This window comes from Haliotis rufescens, unplaced genomic scaffold, assembly GCF_023055435.1.
Source record: "Haliotis rufescens isolate VD_foot unplaced genomic scaffold, xgHalRufe1.0.p SCAF_6, whole genome shotgun sequence".
Lineage (NCBI taxonomy): Eukaryota > Metazoa > Mollusca > Gastropoda > Lepetellida > Haliotidae > Haliotis > Haliotis rufescens.
In genome coordinates, this window is record NW_025964334.1 from 47,084,573 (window position 1) to 47,111,130 (window position 26,558).

The 26,558-nt window shown below is 41.7% G+C and overlaps 1 protein-coding gene across 1 annotated transcript in view; it reads right to left on the reverse strand.

Annotated features, from left to right (window-relative positions):
* LOC124142881 (secreted frizzled-related protein 3-like) overlaps nucleotides 1-26,558 on the reverse strand; it is a 42,516-nt gene that overhangs the window by 13,543 nt on the left and 2,415 nt on the right. The gene's annotated exons all lie outside the window — the stretch shown is intronic.

Genomic DNA, 26,558 nt, shown 5'->3' on the forward strand with positions numbered 1-26,558 from the left:
CCTCAAGAACCCGGGCCCTTATTCATTCCATCTTACTTTTAGACACACCCCTGGTTCATTCCATCTTACTTTTAGACACACCCCTGGTTCATTCCCTCTTACTTTTAGTCTTATCCCTGATTTATTTCATCTTACTTTTAGACACACCCCTGGTTCATTCCATCTTACTTTTAGACACACCCCTTGTTCATTCCATCTTACTTTTAGACACACCCCTGGTTCATTTCAGCTTACTTTTAGACACACCCCTGGATCGTTCCATCTTACTTTTAGACACACCCCTGGTTCATTCCAATTTACTTTTAGTCACATCCCTGATTTATTTCATCTTACTTTTAGACACACCCCTGGTTCATTTCAGCTTACTTTTAGACACACCCCTGGTTCATTCCATCTTACTTTTAGACACACCCCTGGTTCATTCCAATTTACTTTTAGTCACATCCCTGATTTATTTCATCTTACTTTTAGACACACCCCTGGTTCATTTCAGCTTACTTTTAGACACCCCACTGGTTCATTCCATCTTACTTTTAGACACCCCCCCTGGTTCATTCCATCTTACTTTTAGACACACCCCTGGTTCATTCCAATTTACTTTTAGTCACACCCCTGATTTATTTCATCTTACTTTAAGACACACCCCTGGTTCATTTCAGCTTACTTTTAGACACCCCCCTGGTTCATTCCATCTTACTTTTAGACACACACCTGGTTCATTTCAGCTTACTTTTAGACACACCCCTGGTTCATTTCACCTTACTTTTAGTCACATCCTTGATTTATTTCATCTTACTTTAAGACATGAAACTTATTTATTTCAACTTTCTTTTAGTCACAGCCCTTATTACTTTCATCTTACTTTAAGACATGAAACTTGTTTATTTCAGCTTACTTAGTCACAGCCCTGATTTATTTCATCTTACTTTAAGACATAAAACTTGTTTATTTCAGCTTACTTAGTCACAGTCCTTATTACTTTCATCTTACTTTAAGACATAAAACTTGTTTATTTCAGCTTACTTAGTCACAGTCCTTATTACTTTCATCTTACTTTGAGACATGAAACTTGTTTATTTCAGCTTACTTAGTCACAGTCCTTATTACTTTCATCTTACTTTAAGACATAAAACTTGTTTATTTCAGCTTACTTAGTCACAGTCCTTATTACTTTCATCTTACTTTAAGACATGAAACTTGTTTATTTCAGCTTACTTAGTCACAGCCCTGATTTATTTCATCTTACTTTAAGACATAAAACTTGTTTATTTCAGCTTACTTAGTCACAGTCCTTATTACTTTCATCTTACTTTAAGACATGAAACTTGTTTATTTCAGCTTACTTAGTCACAGCCCTGATTTATTTCATCTTACTTTAAGACATAAAACTTGTTTATATTTCAGCTTACTTAGTCACAGTCCTTATTACTTTCATCTTACTTTAAGACATGAAACTTGTTTATTTCAGCTTACTTAGTCACAGCCCTTATTACTTTCATCTTACTTTAAGACATGAAACTTGTTTATTTCAGCTTACTTAGTCACAGCCCTGATTTATTTCATTTTACTTTAAGACATAAAACTTGTTTATTTCAGCTTTCTTAGTCACAGCCCTTATTACTTTCATCTTACTTTAAGACATGAAACTTGTTTATTTCAGCTTACTTAGTCACAGTCCTTATTACTTTCATCTTACTTTTAGACATGAAACTTGTTTATTTCAGCTTACTTAGTCACAGCCCTTATTACTTTCATCTTACTTTAAGACATGAAACTTGTTTATTTCAGCTTACTTAGTCACAGCCCTTATTACTTTCATGTTACTTTAAGACATGAAACTTGTTTATTTCAGCTTACTTAGTCACAGCCCTGATTTATTTCATCTTACTTTAAGACATAAAACTTGTTTATTTCAGCTTACTTAGTCACAGTCCTTATTACTTTCATCTTACTTTAAGACATGAAACTTGTTTATTTCAGCTTACTTAGTCACAGCCCTGATTTATCTCATCTTACTTTAAGACATAAAACTTGTTTATTTCAGCTTACTTAGTCACAGTCCTTATTACTTTCATCTTACTTTAAGACATAAAACTTGTTTATTTCAGCTTACTTAGTCACAGCCCTTATTACTTTCATCTTACTTTAAGACATGAAACTTGTTTATTTCAGCTTACTTAGTCACAGCCATGATTAATGTAAGAGTAGCTACAGACACGGACGTCGTTCCTAGCCAGTCTATTAAATACAGTGCCATGTCCTCGTGGGCTTTCGATTGGCAATGTCCTTAGATATACCGGAAGTGACGTGGAAGAGCGCTTAGATTCGCAAAAGTTATGGTATTCAAACGTAAAGAGGATACGTAGCTGACCTGGCCCTCATTAAAGACGCGACTCTTTATTTCATACCACTTCCCCTTGACGCAATTCTTGGAGAGGAAAATTAAATATATCTGCTTGTGTAATGCTAGGTTTACAGTCGGACTACTGTTTCTTAGAATCACATAGAATGTGTTTTTCCTTTTCCATTGTATGACGGGAACGCATCGGCCGAAACAAGAGGAGTACATAGACACTGTGCAATATATATTTAATTACAGCAGACAAGCATTGGATTTACACATGCCGGAACACGGACCAGTAACAGCCCGCTAGCGCCACTTCCTTGAAACATATGCCAATTCTTTTTCTGAACTATCATCAGTGCCACACACGGAAGCTGTGGAGGAATTCTAGAACACGTCTAACCTGATAAAGCCCAACTCTCTTCAGCTGTGTTAGTGTATGATGAACATTCAAGTCCCCGGGGACCCCCCAAAATAGCCAGAGTCTAACAACAAAGGAATTCCAAACACCTATCAAAAATTTTGGAATTCCAAAACTCATACTTGTAGAAAAAAACTGATAGACGCTGACCTTAACTATGGGTGCACTTTGTGTAGCAACAGGTCTGTGTGATTGCCATGAATCCTTACACGGGGGAGTGAAATAAACTGTTCTACACACCGGCTTAATCATTGATGCAAGGAAAGCGGATCTCTTTGATGGTTAAATGACGTTAAAGGAACGGGCAACCAAATCTATCTACAAATATCCTTAATATACTAGGTTCCCTATGATCTGTCCTCGGCCAGACTGCGACATGGCCTCAACCATCACTCGCGTTACAGTCTTCAAACGTATCGGCTGACAGCGGGGGACGCACAAACAGTTAAGCATGTTGCTATCTTAAGGAGCGATTTTATCAGCTATAACGAGAAGCATTGAGTCAGATTATATTCTTGTTAGGAAATACCTGCCTATATGTATCGGCTCGTTACACAATGTTGGTCCAGGAGCGAGATCTGATATTAAATTTTGTGTCCCGTGCAAATAGGTCTATGTATACAAAAAAACATCAGACTGTGCCGTGGGGTTGTGAATTAACCACATTGAGGAGCAGTCAACATTGGATCAATGACTAAAGCATAGTCAGACTGAGTATAGGAGCAGTCAGACTGGGTATAGGGGCAGTCAGACTGGGTATAGGGGCAGTCAGACTGGGTATAGGAGCAGTCAGACTGGGTATAGGGGCAGTCAGACTGGGTATAGGAGCAGTCAGACTGGGTATAGGGGCAGTCAGACTGGGTATAGGGGCAGTCAGACTGAGTATAGGAGCAGTCAGACTGGGTATAGGGGCAGTCAGACTGGGTATAGGAGCAGTCAGACTGGGTATAGGGGCAGTCAGACTGGGTATAGGAGCAGTCAGACTGGGTATAGGAGCAGTCAGACTGGGTATAGGGGCAGTCAGACTGGGTATAGGAACAGTCAGACTGGGTATAGGAGCAGTCAGACTTGGTATAGGGGCAGTCAGACTGGGTATAGGAGCAGTCAGACTGAGTATAGGAGCAGTCAGACTGGGTATAGGGGCAGTCAGACTGGGTATAGGAGCAGTCAGACTGGGTATAGGGGCAGTCAGACTGGGTATAGGGGCAGTCAGACTGAGTATAGGAGCAGTCAGACTGGGTATAGGGGCAGTCAGACTGGGTATAGGAGCAGTCAGACTGGGTATAGGGGCAGTCAGACTGGGTATAGGAGCAGTCAGACTGGGTATAGGAGCAGTCAGACTGGGTATAGGAACAGTCAGACTGGGTATAGGAGCAGTCAGACTGGGTATAGGGGCAGTCAGACTGGGTATAGGAGCAGTCAGACTGAGTATAGGAGCAGTTAGACTGGGTATAGGGGCAGTCAGACTGGGTATAGGAGCAGTCAGACTGGGTATAGGGGCAGTCAGACTGGGTATAGGGGCAGTCAGACTGGGTATAGGAGCAGTCAGACTGGGTATAGGGGCAGTCAGACTGGGTATAGGGGCAGTCAGACTGGGTATAGGAGCAGTCAGACTGGGTATAGGAGCAGTCAGACTGGGTATAGGAGCATTCAGACTGGGTATAGGAGCTGTCAGACTGGGTATAGGAGCAGTCAGACTGGGTATAGGGGCAGTCAGACTGGGTATAGGGGCAGTCAGACTGGGTATAGGAGCATTCAGACTGGGTATAGGAGCAGTCAGACTGGGTATAGGGGCAGTCAGACTGGGTATAGGGGCAGTCAGACTTGGTATAGGGGCAGTCAGACTGGGTATAGGAGCATTCAGACTGGGTATAGGAGCAGTCAGACTGGGTATAGGGGCAGTCAGACTGGGTATAGGGGCAGTCAGACTGGGTATAGGGGCAGTCAGGCTGGGTATAGGGGCAGTCAGACTGGGTATAGGGGCAGTCAGACTGGGTATACGAGCAGTCAGACTGGGCATTCAATGTCATGATATATGATAATGATATATGATCAATATTGCCAAGGAATATCTGACTATAGCATTCAATGTAATGATATATGATAGGGATATATGATAGCTAAAATATGTGTGAAAATGAAATATATCTCGTACCGTATGTTCTGATCGATTGACAATCCCACAATAATCTTTTCTCCATAACAGTCTGTTGCGTATATATGTTCCAGTGGTTTCAGAACCCTGTAAGGATTTCTCAAGTATTGTCTGAATTATTTACTTTAATTAGTTTGTTTGTATTTGATATAATATTGATATTACTTCTTAAACAGAACAAGTCATTTCCATTATATAAAATAGTACAACTCGAATATGAAACAGGCAAGATCAATTCAGCACATTCGTCATTTATTCAGAAAAGTATTACGTATTATCGCACATGGTGTTGCAGTTGAGCAGGTGTCTGACGCAGAGGGACTCAGGGGTGCTGACCACGCCCTACCCATCCGGCCACACCCAATCCTGAATTGTTCCTGCAGGAACTATAGAACCGGGTACGACAACGCTGATTAAAATAGGTAAATGTCTTTGCAGTGTACATTTGAAAATACTTTAATGTACTTAAAAAATATACACTAATTAAACCTAGGTCCAAGTCAGCTGTAAATTTCGGAATTGATTTGTTAACATGGCGATAACCAATTACAATACAATAAAACTGTTGGTAAGATGTGAACTCCATTCGTGGCACCAGACATGGGTGAATCACGCTGTACACACGGACCACCATATCACATATCACTCGGGGACAATCCACACTATGTTGCCATACATGGAAGGCGTGATGTTTCTCGGGAATCAGTATGTCTTACAATTAAAGCTGTTCCCAGCTCTGGCACCTCAATGGCGCAACATCAACCCAACGTGAACACTCAATCCCGGTGGTAAAGAAGACTCCATGTTAGTGGGTTTCATCATCTGTCATAGATGAAAATCGTCAGTCACTTCAATGCTAGAAATGTAAACTAGCGGATTAACGCAGTTTATCTTGGAGTGAAAAAATATACAAGAAGAACCTTTGAAAACCGATTGTATTCCTGCGCGGTGTGGAGGTGAGTCGGTCAACCGCGTTACTGCCACTCAAGTCGTGCCTGCGCCGCTCCAATGACGATTTGTGTTGTCGCATTGACAGGTAAGTTGGTTACCTGTATATACATCAAAGGCGTTGCTAGTCCGATTAACAAGAGGCCCTAGCGGTGGGTCGCAATGAACACAACCCCCATTCTCGACGTCTGAGGATAGAGTTACTGTGCAAATCATGAGGCAACGCAATCCATGGGACTCGATGTCAGAAAACGGCGTTTCAAACCCGTATTGAATTCGACGTCAGATCGGGCGATGATGAGTTACCTCCCATGGGTTTTCATTGCAAAGGGCCCCCTGGGGGAGTGAAAATCACGTGACTCCCCATCTCTGAGGGATGCCGGGAATTAAAGAGGTGTTCGTTTCATACAGCAGTACATTAAAGAAGTGTTTGTTTCCAACCCCAGGAGCATCCATACCTGTAAAAGAGTATCTCACTGGGGACCTTTCACGCGACGAGATCAAAGAGAGATACTATTCCACACTCTACAGTTCGTGTGAAGTGCCTCCAAGTTGTGGAGCATTTCTACTCGACTTTCTTCTATGTTGTTGTACCTGATTCAGTCGGGTGCCACAGTGACAGACAGGTCGCATGTGTTGTAGATGTAACAAGTCACATGGGATTTGCTGTTTTGAATACTTGCAACTAGTTACGTCAAATATGTTGATTATTATTTCAGCTTCCTGTTGAATATACCTATGATATAAGTGTTTTGAAAGAGGCACGGGCAGTGGGAGTAGATCATTGACAAGGGAGTTTATTTAAACTGCATTAATTTCATGCTTGGTGTCGTATGAGGGGACTTTTTTTAGTGTGGACGCCCTCGTGGAACTTATGTATGTGTACGTGCGCACCATCTGCCTATCTGTACACTGTCTTCATCTCGGTACAGAGGCCGGTATTTGGTCCACAGTGAAATTCCAAATGGGAATACAGATGTCCCAGTTCAGGTCATCATGAATACTATCTTATGCTATACCTTAACAAGGGGAAGTTAATATTTACTTACAACAAGGCCCACTTGCACAAAGCGATCTTAGCGCTAAGATGATCTTAACTCCCCTACTTTTACATAGGCTTACAGTAGTCTTAGCGCTAAGGCTGTTTTGTGCAAGTGGGTTCTGGACCTTTGAAGCTTTTGTACTTGGTTTGACATTGATAAAATACCTCTTAATGTGAGAAAATGAAATATAAATATACCAGTTTTGTACAAATAGATTTTTTTGCAAATGTGCTTGTCAAAGGCAAGTAGAGACATGAAACTTAAGGATGACAACTTTATTGTTTGTACCGACATTTCAAGGATACCTATTGTCCCTACAGTTGATGCAAGAGATCGCCCTCAAACGACGTTAATCTCGTTAAAACCGTTGTTGTCCCACAAAATTCCATGTCATCATATTCGTCCAGCTTCTTAATTCCTATCAGACACTTTCTCGATAGATAATTGCTACACTTGGTAGTATGGATGAGTGAATCAGTATGGTTTGACGTCGCCTTTAGCAATATTCCATCAATATCACGCCTGGGTAATGTTCGGAATCGAAACCGGTTCGTAGGCGTGACGAGCGAACGCTTTAACCACTGGGCTACCCAACCGCCCCTTATATGGATGAACACCATGGTTCATCCTACGGGGTTGGTGGAGAGGGGTGAGGGTAGGATTGGGATGCTGTAGGGTTGTGTCCACATCGTCTTGTGCTTGGGGTAGGGTGGGGTCGAATCATTTGGTGGTATTGGTCAAATGTCAGAATACAAGCACGGGTATTGAGAACATACTTTGTCCGGAATCCGGGTACATTGGTAATGAATAGTTGTTTCTGTCAGGGTTCCCCACGGGGGAAACATTAGTGCAGATATAACGAGAAAACACAAAAGGAAGTGTCGTGTTTCAGCCATTTGTTTCGTAGGACATTTGACATTTTTTAGGTGGGTTACAATGGTGCGTTTGTTTCTTTCCGAATCCGAGTTTAGCACATACGCGAGGATTATGCTTATATTCCCGGTCTAAACGTGTGGCTACTTAAGAAACTGTAGGCAGAGTTTGTGTAATCTGTCTTCAAAGATTACATCAACGTGAAGCTACGGAGAATGTATGACGGATAGTGTAGACGGGGAATAGGTGAGTGAATGCTGTTTAATACCACAGTCAGAAATATCCTAGCTTTCTTATGGATGTAACAAATCACAGTCTGCATCTGATAAACTTAGGATAGCGACCAACCATGAGATAAGGGACCTTATGGGTGAAACATCACATGTTGACTTCTCATTTGTTTTTATATTCTAAAACTACAGTATCTTAAGAAAACAAAAACACAATTATGTAATAATTGCAGTTTTAAGATATAATGTCTGATTAATTGACGTGTCTGCTGAAATGTTTGAAATAATGTTTTTATTACATTACAAACTTACGAAAGAAAACAATAAGATATTATTGTACAGTCCACACACATGGCCATTTTTGACGGAAGTAAGTTGACGTCAAACGTCCTGTTTATGACGTCATAGCACAATTGTTTCCCCGCACCCATTAAGTCCCTTTTCTCCTGGATGGTCACAATTTGCAGAAACAAAGGTCAGTTGGTGAGTGAATGGTGTTGAAATACACCGTGGAAATATCCCATCATGCATCCTGGCCTGTAAATAATCGAGATTAAACCAGTCAAACCAGTGACCAAAAACATGAGCACCGACCCACGCCATCTGGGTGCGGTGACATCCAATCACCCAAGTCACAGAGTCTGGCCATCCGATACCCAGTGTAGTCGGCGAGCACGACAAGCTTGAGGTGCTGGTGATTCCTGAACCGAGTCGCCAAGACGACCACTGTCAAATTTTATCGAAATATCTTAGCATTAATAATAATTCTAAATATGTCAAAACAAATTATCCTTAATATTCCAAGTGGGTTGTAGGGAAATACAAAGTACATCACTTTTATCAATAGTTTTGAGGCACAGTACATAAGCTGGCAAAGGAACAAGCATCGTCTGAGATTAATAACCGGCATTCATGTATCCTATGCTTATCCTATCCGTCAAAAAGTTAAATCTCGTCTCAACAAAAGGCGCATTGTAATGGCACCAACTTCATTTCGGGTGGAGTCAAAGTTCCGGGATACGAACTCAGAACATTAGCATCTCGGGTCAAACACTGCCCTGGCAACTGATCATAAGGTCAACCCGTACTTAACTTCTCCTGTCTCAAAGGAGCGTCGGCTAATACGAGAAATCATATGTTTGCATTAGCGTACGGGTTATCAATGACTCGTCTCCTTTAAGCTTTCTTTCCAATAAAACTGTAGCCTTCGCCAAGGCGCTGGCCCGATGGAAGATATTGCCTGGTGGTTTATCTCCGCACATTTCTGAATGAAGGTGGGCTACCTGTGGTTTTGTTCATCCTTCACCACAATAGAGCGCCTTGTACAGCAAGCAAGGTACACAATGTCGGTAAACTTCAAAGGAACATGAACTTCCCTACTTGTGGAGTCAATGCGAGAGAGATTAAAATGAATTTCTCGCATGATAATTTGATTAAAATGCAACATGGAACACTTATTGTATGCGGGGAGTCGTGACACATAAAAGCGCTGTGTTGAAGGTAAAAACGTTTACTTGCAGTTAGCGTGTATCGTTTTCTAGTATGGTTGAAAAGTTACACATTTATGAAATATATCGTCGTTTATGACTGCGATCGAGTACATGGGGACATGATGCATTCACCTTGTATAGGATAACGCTAGCTGCAAGCATCTGTGCTTATAAAACTTGTAACTTTCTTAGTATCTCAGATTACAGACATAATTCATAATGTCTGAATCAGTTTCTTCTAAATTGGAAAATAAGCAATATTACAGTAGATATGACACAAGGTGACAAACGTTTCGGTCATTCGTTTCAAGTATAATATTCTACATCCGATACAATCACGATTCATGCCATTACTTTACTTTTCAAAGAAGAAAACTAATCCTTACACACACAAACTTGCGATATCATGTATGTGTGTGGCAGGGTGATAGTTTTGGTCGTTCGATATTTAGCCTATTTAAAGATATTTCTGCTGACAATGTCTTATACTATTCACAATTTCACTCTGAAACATGATTCTGATATACCAAACAATGTTTTAATCAGTAAGAACAGGGAGGCATTGTGAGTAGGTATTATACAAGGTGGTAGTCTTTGTCCTTTGTTAAGCATTCGGATTCGCCCTACGATCCTTGGTTGTCAGCACCATACCCGTGCTTCTGGGTTTCACCTGTCACCCGGTTCACTGCTGTTCTTTAACGTTCAGCTGACACACGGCGCTGTAACTGAAAAGCTGCCCAACTCGGCGTTAAATCCAACCCACCGAAGTACACATAATTTCAAAGAATTGATTTTCTAATTTAAAAAACGATATCAATATTTTCCTTTTATGTAACAAACGTATAAGCGGAATCCTGACAAAGTTTCTCAAGCAGCAATCAGTATGTCCAATAACAAAGGACATTTTAGAAAAGGAGAAAACTATTTTCAAAAATGTCTATATGTCTGTTGACTAGAATATTGGATGAAACGGGGTCTAGCTATAGGTATGAACACATATTAGACGCTGGAAATTCCAACAGGATGAACAGACTCGGAGTGACATATCGGCGTTTGAAGTCTTGTATCAAATAGTTTTATGAATATAATGTAAAGGCAGTTCGAAAGTTGACTCATTTGCCCCGTAGCGATCTACTGCGTCACTCTGACGGGACACAAAGCTGACTGAGGGCCCTGTCATCCCCGCATGTAATCTACGCCAACCCGCATATTAACCCGACAAATAATACCTAATGTACACTCTAGCATGGTGACACTTGTATATTAAAAAACCTTTGATATATGAACCACAAGAAACATTATGTTTCGTGCATCATTAAAAACGTCATTAAACAAAAGCTAATTCGTTTGAGGTTCCAATGATCCTGTCTGGGAAAAAGAACATAGTGAATACTTCTTACCACGATCAAAGGATCTTGTAAACACCTCCTTCCAGCATGACTTAGATATGACCCTTGGCGAAGAGCAATGGGACTCTATCAATGACAGGGCTTTGTTGATACCAATTCAAGACGTGAAAGATACACTTCTGTGTCACTGGCGTTGCGCGAAAAACACACATTTCCTGTTAATGTTCTTGAAGTAAAAGCTATCACAGGCGCAAAGTACCTGTGGCTGCGTGTAGGTAGACAGACCCCATGCTGCTATACCTATACACCGCAATACAACATCTTACAACAGTATACAACACTGTTTCTATACGAGCTAGTGCCCCCCGAGTAATCATGGATGTATCTTTTTATAGTTACAGTTTTCTTTTGGGGGGGGGGGGGGGGGGGGCTGAGTATGTGAAGTAGGATTGATGAGCATTTAGATCTATCATCTTTTCATGTTTCTCCCTACTTAAGATGATCTTTATCTATTATTTCTTTGTTCCATATTCTATGTTCTATATTTTTGCCTTGTGTTGCCGTCCGTTAATTTTCCAAGCGAACGACAAATGACAGGATTTTATTCATATTCTAAGACTGTACAAAGAGACAAGTGAAGAAGAAAGGGTTGTTTTACGCCGCAGTCAGGAATAATAAAGCTCCTTCACGGCGAGTCAAATGATCGGGAATGGGTCATGAACAATCTAGACAATGCCAGCAACGACCAACGTCGTCGGAGCATGGGGACACTCAGCCAGAAACGGCCTACGTTGTCTGAGCACGATCATGCATTTTAATCTGCTGATATTACAAGCATGGGGTGCTTGTGACCTCTTGTGACCCGGACTCCACATAAATATATGGACTGGTTTTATAAGATGGTCACACGGCAGATGACGGAAAATATATTGATTGGTTAATTGATAATCAGACAAGTTTAAGCGATATTTTAAGCGGTTGTGTTTGTCTGGTTGGTTGGTTCAATTGATAATCAGTAGATTAGAAGTGCATTGACTGATATGTACAAGGTGTGGCTGAAATGTTTTGAGCCCAACTATGATAGACTGCGTGGGTGGTGGCTAATTGTGTTTCAACATAATCCCCTCTGCGGTCCACACACGTCGGCCAACGATGCTGGAGTGCCTGGATCCCTCTGGTAAAGAAGGCTTCTTCCTGGTGGTGAATAAGTCCTCTACAGCAGAAATGACGTCATCGATATTTTCACAATACTTGCCTGTTTCTTCAGGTTTGGGAAGAAGTGGAAATCTGATCGTGCCAAATGTAGTGTTTGTTTGTTTGTTTAAAGCCGCACTCAGCAATATTTCTGCTGTATGGCGGCGGTCTGGTAACAATCGAGTCTATTCCAGAGATTGACATCAGGAGCATCGATCCACGCAATTGGGACTTGATGACATGCATCAACCAAGTCTACGAGCCTGGGTTGCTGAAAACATATCCTAATGTAGGGAACACGGAGGTTGTCATATGTGTGCTCGGGTACGTTGTCATTTTGAAAAAAACACACATTTAGTGAGTTTTCCATGACCTTTAGCCTTGACATTGTCAGGCACTTGTGTAATGGTCTGACCTTCCGGGGGGTAGTTCACCAGTAGGATACACCTTGATGTTGGTTGGTTTGTTGTTTAACGCCGCACTCAGCAATATTCCAGCTATATGACGGCGGTCTGTAAATAATCGAGTCTGGACCAGACAATCCAGTGATTGATATCATGAGCATCGATCCACGCAATTGGGATCGATGACATGCATCGATCAAGTAAGCGAACCTTACCACCCGATCCCGTTAGTCGCCTCTTACGACAAGCATAGTCGCCTTTTACGGCAAGCATGGGTTGCTGAAGACCTATACTACCCCGGATCTTCACGGGTCGGATACCCCTTGAATAAGACTTGTCCATTGTTACAAATCGCTTAGATCTGCTTGGCCTGCTTCAAAACGACGCACATTCTCGCGAGAGATGAACCTGGGGTGTTTCTGGTCAGGAGTCAGAAGCCTTGGAACGCAGCGCGTTGAAACCTTTGTCATGCCCAGTTTATTCCTCAGAATGTTCTCAACTATCTCATGAGAGATACCTACTGTTTTGGCTATTTGACGTGTGGTGAGCCCTCGATCATCCAAAATCAAATAATGTTTCTTGGTCGTGGTTGTTGAAGGTGGAAGTGATAACATCTTCCCGGGGCAAGAGCGGTAACTGACTATAAATGTCCAGTTTCCGCTCTTGTTCTTGGCTGGAATTCCGGAGTTACATTGTGGCTGGACTAACGAGTCTATGCATAGTCCAATCAAAATCGCGTAACGAACTAGACATCAAGCTGCTCAAGTGATTTGATGCACTTCGCGGGGTAAGACCCGTTTATTACAATATAGATCTTGTTTATCGATCAGATCGTTTTGACAGGGCGCCGGCATTTTGTATGAAGCAAATGCAACTGATATGAATGATTAAATCTGATTGGTCAATAGAAGGTACATAGAAGGGCCATAACTCGTAAATAAAACCCACTGATGGCGCTACGATCGAGCCAGGAAATTCAAGTCTTGTTCAGCAAGGTTGGAAACTGGATTTTTATAGTCAGTTGACGTTCTTGCCTCGGGAACATGACTGGCTCATCTTCGATGTTTTCTCTTGAACTCCTCTGCACACTTCCTAACATTAGCAAAAGAAGGTACATTACCCCATAAAGGTGACACCATATCTGCGTGGATTGCTGTTAGAGTTAGTCCTTTCAGTTGAAGATACTTGATGACAGTACAGAAGGCAAATTTGTCCATTTTCATCAACAGTGAATACTGGTCACATTTATGCAGACATGTTGCCTGGTTGTGTGGTCGGTCACAATGAAGCCCGTAAGCATGGACAGCAGTGTACACATCCTTCGTAGTTAGGTGGAGAACCTTTCTGTGAAGGTCCAGTTTCCACCCTTGCCGAACTGCGCCCAACCTTGGCTATTGCGAGTTATGGCTCTTCTGTGCCCCTCCTATTGACCAGTCAGATAAGCCCTCTCATATCACTTGTTTTTGCTTCAAACAAAATGGCGGCGCCAAGTCAAGGTGATCTGAACGAGGATCAAGATCTTTTTTTTTATAAAACGGGTCTTTCCTTGCAAAGTGCATCACATCGCTAGATTAAAAAAATGAAAAGATTTGGAAAATATCCATCTTCCCAAGGCAAGAGAGTTAACTGACTTTAAAAGTCCAGTTTCCACTGGAATTCCTGGGCTCGATCGTAGCGCCACCAGTGGTTATTATGAGTTATGTCCCCTCTGAGCCTCACCTATGGACCAATCCGATTCCATCACTTGCAGTTGTTTCAAACAAAATGGCGGCGCCCAGTCAAGACGATTCCATCACTTGCATTTGTTTCAAACAAAATGGCGGCGCCCAGTCAAGACGATATTATCGATAATCAAGATCTATATTGTGATAAAACGGGTCTTACATCGCGAAATGCATCAAATCACGTCAGCACCTTGATTCAAAACATGAAAAGATTAGGGAAATATCTGCTGACAACGAGTTGGCGGTGCACATGCTTTGCAAATCCTGCAATCGATAGATATCTGCACGACAGTTTACGAACCGGATTTCGATTTCGATTTCGGTGCGTGATTTTGATTGGACTATGCATAGACTCGTTAGTCCAGCCAAAATGTAACTCCATAATGGCAGCCTAGTTCGGCAAGGGTGGAAACTGGACTTTTATAGTCAGTTAACTCTCTTGCCGCGGGAAGGTGGAAAATATCTGTCGACCCTCAGTTTATGGTACACATCCTTTGCAAATCCTGCAGTCGACCGGAATGTGCACGTTGAAATCCATGTTGTTTACGAACCGGTATCGATTTCGTTACTTGCAACTTTGATTGGACTATACATGGACTCGTCAGTCCACTCCGGAATTCCAGCCTAGTTCCGCAAGGGTGGAACCTGGACCGTTACAATCAGTTAACTCCCTTCCCACGGGAAGATGCCACTAATATATAGTCAAGGGACTCGGATGTTTTCTTCTGGTTCTAAGTACTTGCAGACAACGGTAAGAAACATTTATTGACAAGTTTAGTAGATGCAGATACGTAATTAAAAAATAAATAAACTAATGGTCAAAGTGTTCGCCCGTCACGCCCGTATCGGTTCGATTCCACACCATAAGTACACTATGTTGTGATATTGCTTGAGTAGTGTATAACGTTGTGTGAAACCCTACTCACTCATTCAATTAAACATTAACACCAGAATTCCGGAATATGACAATAGGTGTGCTGTTGTTGGTTATGCATCATTAAAACTATCTACATAAGTGAATTATAATTTCCCACATAACTGCTAGTATAAGCATACCACGACAATTACACCAAGGACTGGCTTTACCCGAGTTATTAATAGAACCCGAATTATATGCGTGAGAAACAAGGGCATATACTACTGGGCTACAGTAAACCCCGATTTAAAATAACAATACAAGCCCTACCTTGATGCAACTATCGTGTCAAACACCTGTGAGTATTGGTGTCCGGCGTATATACAGTGAACCCCGTTAATCAGGACGGTATGTCAACTGTAAGCGCGTCCGGATTAACATATTTCCGGAGTAACCACCCATGGCTACGGACTCTATTCCTTTGCAAATACGTCGACGTTCCTAACAGATTACACTCCGTAAAAGAGAGGTTTCCGGATTATCGGGGTCGAGTGGACAGGGATAATCTATAATCTATTACCATCATGTCAGCGACCCCACCAAGTACAATACTGACATCAGTGACGCACGCTATGGGTTTCATTGTGATCTTCAAGGTCCCTACCCTACTGCTCTCTGTAGTAAAATACACATTTATTAAAACAGATTAACCAGTACAAATCCTATGAAATACTGCTGACGCCAGCTGTGACAAGTGCCTGTCGTTAGCGGTCTTCGTGGCTATACTATAGACTTACCTACATATGTATTACATTATTCTAAAAAAAACTATATATATACCCACTTACATATATACATCTATAATGGTGGATGGCCACAACCTGACACCGTACAATTATCGTATCATGTTGCCTGCGTCTACAGGTTGCGAAAGCTGTCTATAACACAGCATATATCCCAACACATACAGCTACCGAACGAGGACGCATCATCGTACAGCAAGTCTCCTTTACAAGGGTGTGATGTTGATACGATGTTAATATATTTGCTAACGTCTCAGTGTTACGCTGATCTGCGGTCTTCAACCCACCACAAATGTCCCCCGTGTTGGGTAAACACACACTCACTATCAGCATCCCCCAACTCAGATGGTTGTGCCTTCAACCCGACGGCTACGAAAGGTTCTTAACAGATGATGCTTAAACACCTTTTGATTCAGACGCTGTTGATACAGATAAGCCGCACGTGTCATGCAGACAAAACACCTGTTTTGGGAGGAGCGTGATTGTCACATCAAAGGCACCGCCAATATGTCGGCACTTTGATGTTGTGTGAACCTCGCAAGACACGGGTATCTTATTCGTCGTCTCAAAGCTCCTAATCTAGACAATCCTAATAAGCGACCGTCGATCTATACGGTGTTATGTTTTTTGCCGGTTCACAGTGTGATTATCCTTATCGATAAATTTCGAGAATTTGAAAAAAGGGGGAGCCTATCTACTGAAGACGGGCGCTGAAGACACAATGCGATTTGACATCAGATAAGAAGAACGATATGTGATTATAGGCGGTAGGGTGTTTTCAACAATACTCTGTATGATAGATCGTTGAAATCTGCCCTTGTACTCCCTCGCACATACCGTTACAGCGTCTGACGGCGAGGGGTAAATTCCCTTGAGAAACCAGACAACTTGTACTCTCCGCGAGCTGCTACACCCCACCCCCCTCCCGAACTGGAAACTATCAATCCAAAAGCAGTGCAAAGATAATCATAATAATTCAGGCGAAATACTTACTTTGATCGCTCACCCCCTCACCAGAATAGCTTACAATACAATGAAGTATGACTTACATACACTCCTAGTTGTCCGCTAGTTTCAACAGATGTTTAGCTTTGAACTAACGCTGGTTGTAATTCGTTGCTGGACTAGAATTACATATGTATACAATTTCGTAGCAATTTAATAATATTTTGCTTCTTACATTTATACATATTACTGTAAGTAAAGTCTATTTCAAAATTATGTATAGAGGGAATGATATTTTATCATAGAATATGTTGTTTACTGTTGAAAGATTGTGCGGCGTCTATTAAAACTATTACAAACAACACAAGGCCTTAAGTGCACAGATGTTAAAAGAATAGAGTAGTGGGTGTTTTAAACAAAATATGTAAAGCCATATTTACATAATGATGATAAAAAACTGAACAAATTAAAACTAAAGTGAATAAAGACAAAATACATATAACGGAGAAAGAAAGAGACAACCAAATTTTAAATGAGTGAAAAAAGGGAAGATGTAATAAAATTATCTTTCACCAGCATTAAAGTTAGATTTCACTCAGGTGTAAGCGTGGCTATTTTCCGGACAAACAGGTAGACTGGTTTGGGAAAATTTGGTACATCATGTTTGGCCATTTTCGGCAACAACGAAATGTGTGATACAGCATGAAATGAGTGATGTATTACTCTGGCAATATCATACTATCTGCGTGGTAAGTCAAACATGTCAAGACGTCAGAACAAAATACGCCTTTCCGAGAATACCCTCAACAACCAATCCCAATACAATTCACTACAGAACAAACGGGTGGACTGTTATCGACTATTTAACACATACTCTGTTCTTCTCAAAATATATTCTCTCTTCCGTATTATTGATAATAAAACATCCTAAAGATTAATAACGGTTTTTAAAGTTGACTATTGCATTTACCCAATTCAGACCTATAATCGAGTCGTGCATGGCCTTGTAAGGGGAGGTGTTTCACAGTTGCAGAATGGGACTTCATTTGCCAAGGAGAACGTGCCTTGAAAGTTTTCATGACAGTGTCATTTTAACGCTGACAATCCATCGCCCACAACTGGAGACTCAAAAAGTGGGATTCAATTTACATTCATCAACATGTTGCGAAATGATATAGGGTCGGCTTCAAAGGTTTACGTAATTTGTCTCACAAAATGTGTTGTTTGAACAACGAATAACAACTTTGCTCAAAGCATTTCCCAAACCCGTGATATAGTTAATACACACTTGCAGTGTGGGTGTTCTTTATACAGCAACACATTTATACTACGTGCAATAAATACAAATTGTTAGACTAACACAACAAAGTCCTAACTTTGATCTACCCAGAACAAAATTGAAACGTCTTTACATCTTCGTATTCCACTTTAACAAAACTCAAATATGTCAGCTCCAGACAGATTATTAGCTTGAATAATGATGACTAAACACGCCTATCCGCCCACGCAACTCAGAGGCGCACGTCAAGATCAACACAGCTCTGACGTAAAGACACCAACGAGTGATCCTGCAGCCCAACATTAGTATGCTTGTCCTCGTGGCTCGTTGGTCGTGTTTTGGAAGGTGGTGTCTTAAAACACTGACGAGCGTTTGATCTTTAAGTAACCAAAGGAAGAAATAGATAGGACCCTTGACACAGAACTTAAGACCTGTGCTAAAAATCACACTTTTGACATATAACAGTTTGTCTAAGGGGTGATCTCAACAAGGATCAGACGTGTCCTCAATGCCAGCACAACACAACCAAGAGTTGCAGCGGTGTGAGATTTCAGTGATAAAGGGCCTACTTTCCAATTAAAGCAAAGTTAAGGCTATTTTAGAGTTCAAAGACAAGGAATCGCCCGTCCCGTCGTTGCGGTGTCATCTCGAGAGTGAGTGAGTGAATGAAAAAGAGCTCCACCTCGCCAACAATGTTTGTGATATGTGTTGAGTGGGAGATTGGGGATAGAAAAACATTAAACGATATATCGCGGTGGTCCCGCAAGTACCACATGTATTATTATTATTATTATTATTTTTATTATTATTATTATTTACAGATTGAAGAGGGTTTGGGTGATCCTGGCTGGTTAGGCTCATCATCAGCTCAGGGTCTTTGGCCCCTCTACACGCAGCCCAGACAACCCAATTGCTGGAATGTTGCTAAATGGCAAAAATTCATACTGACTCACTCACTGTTATTGGAAAGTAAGTCTCGAAGACAGGGTTCTAAATTTGTTCAAGGGGGGCTTAACTTTTGTAAAAGGTTTGTGTAGGAATATCCTTCTTCTGTCCTCACAAGATATACTATGCGCTAGGACCTGATACCCATATCTAGGTCTAGGCGGGGTAACTAATGCCCTGTGTGATACTGAGACAGACTCCCTTTGTAATTTGTGACGGCTAGATTGGTTTACATCAATCTAGACAAGTGAGCGTTGAATGACTCGAGTCGAAAAATGCTAGGACTGCTAAATTACCCGAGGCTAGCCTCCCTTTATGGTATACAAATGTTGTTGCAGTTGGTAAGCGTCATCAGCATAGCTGGGTTAAGGACAGTAGCATATACTAGTATCACGTCGCAGCGGGGATCTCTACAAATGCTTCCAGGTGGCTACCCGTTCAAATTGAATCGTGAAAGACAAACTTGTACTCACTAGAGACGTGAAGTCAAGACCTGCGACGGTAAATGCACTTCTGTGCAAACGTTCTTCGAAAACTGTCTGAACACAAGCACCCGATATCAACAGGGTGAAGTATAGCAGCAGACTGCGCTAATGAACAAGAGATGAAACAACACAGATGCACACATTGTATGAAGACCACGTTACAGAAGAAGAGGATGCGTATCTTCCCCCTTTACCCTCCTACCCCAGCATCAGAAGTGACCTATAAAGCCACCGTCGCAAGACCATACCTGTCCAACCTCAGTCTCGATCAGCGGTAGATCTTGAAGGAACCTGTACAGATTACTGCTGGTCGACCCTTCCTGCGACTAGTGACGCTGAGGACAAGAAAATTGCCTTCTCACCCCTAGAACAGCAGCAAGACCTACAGATTGCTGAGACTATCTACATGGATGATATCACTTTCACCACCGCATGTCCCGGGTTACGGGACCACGTGTACGCATCATACACGCTAGAGCTGGCTCAAGCACCTATCCTCTTCTCTTCGTCCTTTTCCGAGCAACAACATGTACCAGACTGTTTCGTCTACTCAAGAGAGAAGTTCAGCAGAGGCTCAGCAGACCTCTAGCCCCGACAGACTTTAAACAAGCTGAAGTCCTTGCCATTGAGATCGAATTGCTCCAAGTTGTCATGCAGTGCAGCTTCTTTCACTACTGTCAAATTTCAAAACCTTGGACTTCCGGTGCCATACAAGGAAGACCCACAGGTGAGGTGTGATGAAATGAGATGTTGGTCTGGCACTGCTTCCTACCACCTTGTCCAAAAGGCAAGGATAGAACTCGTCACCAGATGTCGACTTTGCCGTGGAATTCAACGATTACGTTGTGAATACCTGGGTAGATTACGAAACCCGATCCTATTGCCAATGTGGAACCACTACTGGACCGAATGACCTCGGACAAACGGCAACCTGGATGGACTTCATAGCCGCTAGAACTGTTCCTTGCCACACAATCATCCAAACGTCCATCTCTTCATTGAAGTAATAAAGACGATTGAACTCGGTGGAAAAGGCCAAATATGTGCTATTTTCCAACTTTGGAAGTGCATGACCAAACCGCAAAAGAGTCTACAATGAAATTGGCAACCATCGTGCTAGACTAAAAGAACAAGGCCAGATGACTCCACTCGAGTTCTCGGACGCTGTTGGCCACCTACTTCGCCTTGGGTGGACTTCGTTGGGTCGAACAAATTGAACAAAATTAGTTCTTGATGTACAATTTATTAATGTTTTGTTATAAATATACATCATGCAACATGGTAAAATCCTAAATAGAATCCTTCATAGAAAAGTTCATTGCTATAACATCAAAATAAATCATTTTGATCTCCAACCCAGTCTTCGTGTCAACTGAATTATCCCAATATCACCCTGAGGCAGCTTTCTATTGGGAGGTACCTTAAGAACACTTTGCTATCATCGCGTTCGGGGGAATTTTACCTATACCAAGAACTGCTGGACAAGTAAGTAGACCCCGTTACTCCACCGTGTTACGGTTACAGAACGCAGAGATCACGTGCACTGTAACGACCCGCTGATCAATCATGGCTCATGTACACCGCTTTGGAATTTCGATATTGTTCCTAATGTGATGTTTTGTGTCCGGATCAGGGCGATATTGACCCAAGGACTGGCTTATACAGAAGTCTTTACACGACAGTCGTACCGTACAGGACGACTTCTACAGATAATTAGTCTTACATTTCATTGGCTTTGTGTCAGTTTAAGTATGTACTGAAGCTCTGCCCTTTCTTATCAAAGCAATGAAAATATGATCTTTTTGTTGAGGCAAGGTCCTTACAAATCCAGATAACATCAAACATGAAGTTTACATAAAGTGTTTTATTCACACATGAAAGCGATTAAAGACCAATCACCAATAACCTAATTAGGAACTGGATCTGTTAACAGCGCCACGTGCGCTAAATCACAACGCACTCTAACCTCTGTGCGACACACTACCTGCTCAAGTTAATCTCCACTTCAAAGACTTGCCGAAGTGATATCTCAAACGCCCACTAGATAACTCTGACAGAACTACACTCATGAATGAAAATCCTTGGCCCAAGGGAATGCTACCAAAAAGTCACCTTTCTGTTGGATGGCACTGGAAATAAGCCATTACTCAAGACGGGAGCGGACTTGACGGACGGTGCAAGGCATGACGATTAAGTAAACGTTGCACGCACCTCTCCCATCTGTTACGACTTTACTGCGTGCGCACAAGGATTAGCTTACACTGTAATGGGTAGATAAGACCACATTTCACGCCTTCCGTTCAAGATCTCAACATTTAATGCTTCCATATTGTGTAGATCGACTTCTCTGGTATGAGATGTGTTGATAACAGAGTATGTAAGGATTGTATGACTTCTTGATAATCCGCTTGGACAACCGTCAAACACGTGTTGGGACTCACAGATTATCTGAGTTTCACTTCCCCATTTCCGTAGTGGTCCCGAGAAATAAGCATAAATGTGGTTTCTCGACATCTGTCGCCTCCCTGCACCAGGTACACCACGATACCGGTGATATATATCAAACATCGTCACGTACGTCATCAATATGCTAATTTCCAAAAACGTACTTTACTCTGAAACCGTTTTGGTGGAACAAAGGCATTTTTTGAATCGCGATTGATTGACAAGAAGTACATGTAGTGCCCTTGGCAATATTCGCCTGACACGTGTGAAGGTATAGATTCGCTATAGGGGCAGCGACACTGAATACAGGGATGCCGCTCATTTCATCCCGGATGTGTGACACTAGTATGCGGTGATACAGTAGGTCTTGGTACATACTAGTATCTCATGATTGTCTGGTTCAGACTCGATTACTTATAGCTGGGATATTTTTGAGTGCGGAGTTAAACAAAAGCTGGTGTAATGTGAGTGAGTGAATGAGGGAGGGAGGGAGCGAGCGAGCGAGGTTTATTCCAGCAATATCACGGCGGTGGACACCAGAAATGGGCTTCACACATTATACCCATGTCGGGAATCGAACCCGGGTCTTCGGCGTGACGAAAGAACGCTTCAACCACTTGGCTACCCGAACGTCCCTGTTAGGGAAGAGAATTTATGGATGTCAACCTTTTTTTTATTATGCGGAACACAACGTTTCGGAGTATATAGTTTCATTCACCTGATGAAGGAGGAAATATATACTCCTAAACGTTGTGTTCCTCATAATAAAGAGGGGCAGTCGGGTAGCCTAGTGGTTAAAGCGTTCGCTCGTCACGCTGAAGACCCGGGTTCCATTCCCGACTTGGGTACAATGTGTGAAGCCCATTTCTGGTGTCCCCCGCCGTGATATTGCTGGAATATTGCTTAAAGCGGCGTAAAACCATACTCACTCACTCCTAATAAAGAAGTTGACATACATAAATTCTCTTCCTAATGTGTATCACTTCTAAATGCCTTTAAAAGACTTGTAATGTTGTAAAGGTGTAATGTTGGCTTACACTACAGTCAGTTTTAGTACTGCTTCATCACAGCGGGGTGTAAGGAGTTGTGTTCGGGCTAGACAAACCGGTGAGTGATAGAATGAACACCATTCAACGTTCGGGTACGATGATACACAATCAGACATATCAAACATTGATTAACTGCTTTAAATGGAACGCGATTCCAATAAATCCTATCACACAGCGAAATATAGTGATCCAATTAATGTGTCGTTTCCTTAACTGCCCTTTCAAATATCAATAATTTGATATAAGCGTTTTTAACGTTGACTCACCCCATCCCTTAAAAACAACACAAAACATAGAATAGACAGACACAAAACTACATAAACACACACAAACAAACAAGCAACATTCACTCAAAACATGTCAATTGAGCGACTAGTCTACAGCTGTCCGAATTAACCCAGGGCAGCCTGTACTTGTCGCAAGTGACGATCAAATGGATCGGGTGGTCTGGCTTGGTACCCAGACGGCGTGGATAGTTGCTCACAATATCAATCACCAGATTGTTTAGTCGAGACTCGATTATTTAGAGACCGCCGTCATATAGCTAGAATACGATGACTTGCGTTAAATTTATTCAATGCTAATGTTTCGTGTACCTCACTTTCACTCATATTGACTGTCTGGTTTAAGGAGGTTGATTACAAAAATTTCGTACTTACAAATAACTAAGCAAAATATCACTCATTATTGTTGAAAAGGACGGGCATGTTAAAACGACGACTATTGTGAATAATTTCAAACCATTACAAACTAATATGGCGAAATCCACCCATAGCTTATGTTCCGTAATCAATACAAACATCTAACTATTTATATGACGTACAGAGTGGAAGGTAGGCCTTGCCCACTTAGGAATGAGAGCACAGCATCAATACATGGAAACACTATCACAGGACCCCATTTGAAGAAAAGCACATTTTAAAAAGGTTTGTAATAAATGCGTCAGCGATACAGATATATGTTTAGGCTAGAAAAAGGCTTACATGGAAAAGCTTTCTCTTTGCTTGGGACGGCAGCCAAATTCAAAAGGTATTTTGAATGGAAAAATGGAGGAGAAATGCCGGAGAAATATGAATGCGGGCTAGGACCCCGCACTGATGCTGGGGAGGGTGATACTGCACTGTCTGATGGAGCGCCACGTCAAGGGTTAATAGGTGTACGTAATATACTACCCATAAAGACACGTTATTGAAAACAAATAGCTGGAGAGAAAATAGGCACACCGTTGGTGATAGCCCAAGTCAGCGTTATCATCACGACTGTACCTACACACTCAGGAAAGTGCTTTCCGTTTGACGTCAGACTATTAAAGTTTGTCATATGTATCCTATTTGTAAACTGGGTATGCATTGTGAACCTAGGTCAGCAGGTGAGCGTAAGATATTCAAAACATTCATACAAATGGCTCTATGAGTGTTTACACCAGAGCAGAAATTGTATACTGTGTGGAGTTATAATCGGTTCGTACTTGACACAATTCTTATACGATGCTACAAGTGTTTTACAGATCTACGCATACTGAATGGGAATAAGGCAGCCACAGCCTGCATTACACCTGTCCCCGTAAATTTGACGACTGAACGCACACATGCACACACACACAGAGTCAATGATGATATCGAGTGTACCCTAAAATCATTCAAATGATCAAATCTTGGGTCGGGTTTTCGTTCAAGCACATTATTCTTGTCCAGAAAACAGTTTTGTTTGATCAACAAGAGAACCTGATTTACCCTCCATATTGTCAACATACCTATGACTCGTTAACCACGCCCAAATTCTTATTATTTTTGCTTTTCCCCCTGTCATTGTTAAAAATATTTCCGAGTTCAGCTTTCTCATTGATGTAATTGGGAATGGTCTTTGACTCTGTTCTACGACTTAGAAACATATACGGCAACGTTTCATGTCTGCCTTTGCTTCGATAATAACCGCGTGGTCTATACGTTACGCGCATTATTAAGTTAGCCAAATCTGAAAGTTTCTTACTTTGTTCTGCAAATATTCCCTTCAAGTAAAGGGTCTATGCGATACAACATTTCCCCATATACGATGACGACAGAAGTAGCTATGCCCAAGACGGGAAACGGTTCCTTAGATCTCCAAGAGGTAAATTTAGGAGTATTGACAGTATTCTAGTTTGACATTGTTCTCGGTCTTTTCAATGTTTACAAACCAATTCGTTTAATCTTTTTCTCTTTGATGCAAATACTACTTATTCCGTGGATTTCTAGAATTGTCGTAAGCAGTACAAGAAATCCCGCCTCTTACCCCACACAAGCCCGAGGCATGCTGAGCGCTTTGGAATGGACACAGACCAATTCTGCCGAGCCTGGGTTATAAGCATACAGCATAACATACAATAGCTGTCATCGTCTCATCACACAGAACTATGTGTATAATGATAACGTGATAGACATACGAGTGTGTAGAATTCCCGCTGACGAAACAGTCGATGCTGGTGTTTGTCTTCAAAGAGAACTGGGTTTAGATGAAAGTAGTAGAACAGGAACCGTATTTGTTTTGGATGTGTATTTTTAATGAAACCTACAATATGAAGTTTGTATATGAACTACACTTAAAAAGACGGGGATAAACGAATTATAACATTGGTGATATAACGTTCGTGTGTGCTGTCTCCAAGTTTGTTACACATGTATTTCTTGCAGTGTGTGTGTGGGGTACCTTAATGACGCAGAGACAAAGTCTTCGTTTAACACATGATTCTATGTAGAGCATATGCCGTCGTATATAGGTCTAGAAGTTCATCCTCACCAAGTTCCATACAGCTAGGTCATCACAGATGTTTTTCAGCCATGGTACTTCTCCATATACTGTCGCCTCTTAAGCGTTATCTCACGGAGATGCACTTTACTGTTAATGATATAATACGTGTTGTTATATAGACTGATGATGCCTTGTCACCACACAATACGTTACAGCTTCACTATTTGACCTGACTATTACAGTATAATATAAAACGCCAGCGCAGGAGAATAACGGGTCTGGATTATCCCCCGAACGAGATTCCACTGGGCATTAAACACACTCTGTCGACCTTATCCTTACTGGTCTGGTGAACCTCAAAATCATGTTTGACGTTTTGGTACTTAATTTTTATAACTTCTCACCAACATAAATACTTTGGTTACAAAACTGCTACAGATAATAGCCTAGATACTGTTGCCGTAGAAAGTGGATGTTCCGGGTGGTTCAGGAAGGAAAACATAGACGTGTTCGACTTGAGGAAACTGGGATACGTCAGGGGGGATGCATCACACTTTTGCTGTTACTGTCAAACAAACTAACAAATGCATTCTGGGTTTTACCGATTGTCACCCTTGAGGGAAGTAAACACACGCGAGAGGTACGTGTGTCTGTGTAATTACATGCATCAATTAGTCAGATATGACAGGAAAACAGATTGTGTCTCGTGTTTTTTCATGATACAGTTGAAACGCAATGTATGTAAATGTAACCTGTATAATGTTGAAAATCGCGTCCTTCAGTTACAATAAAAAACAAAAACATGTGACGCCACCATACACCCTGACAGCTATTCATCCACTTTCACAA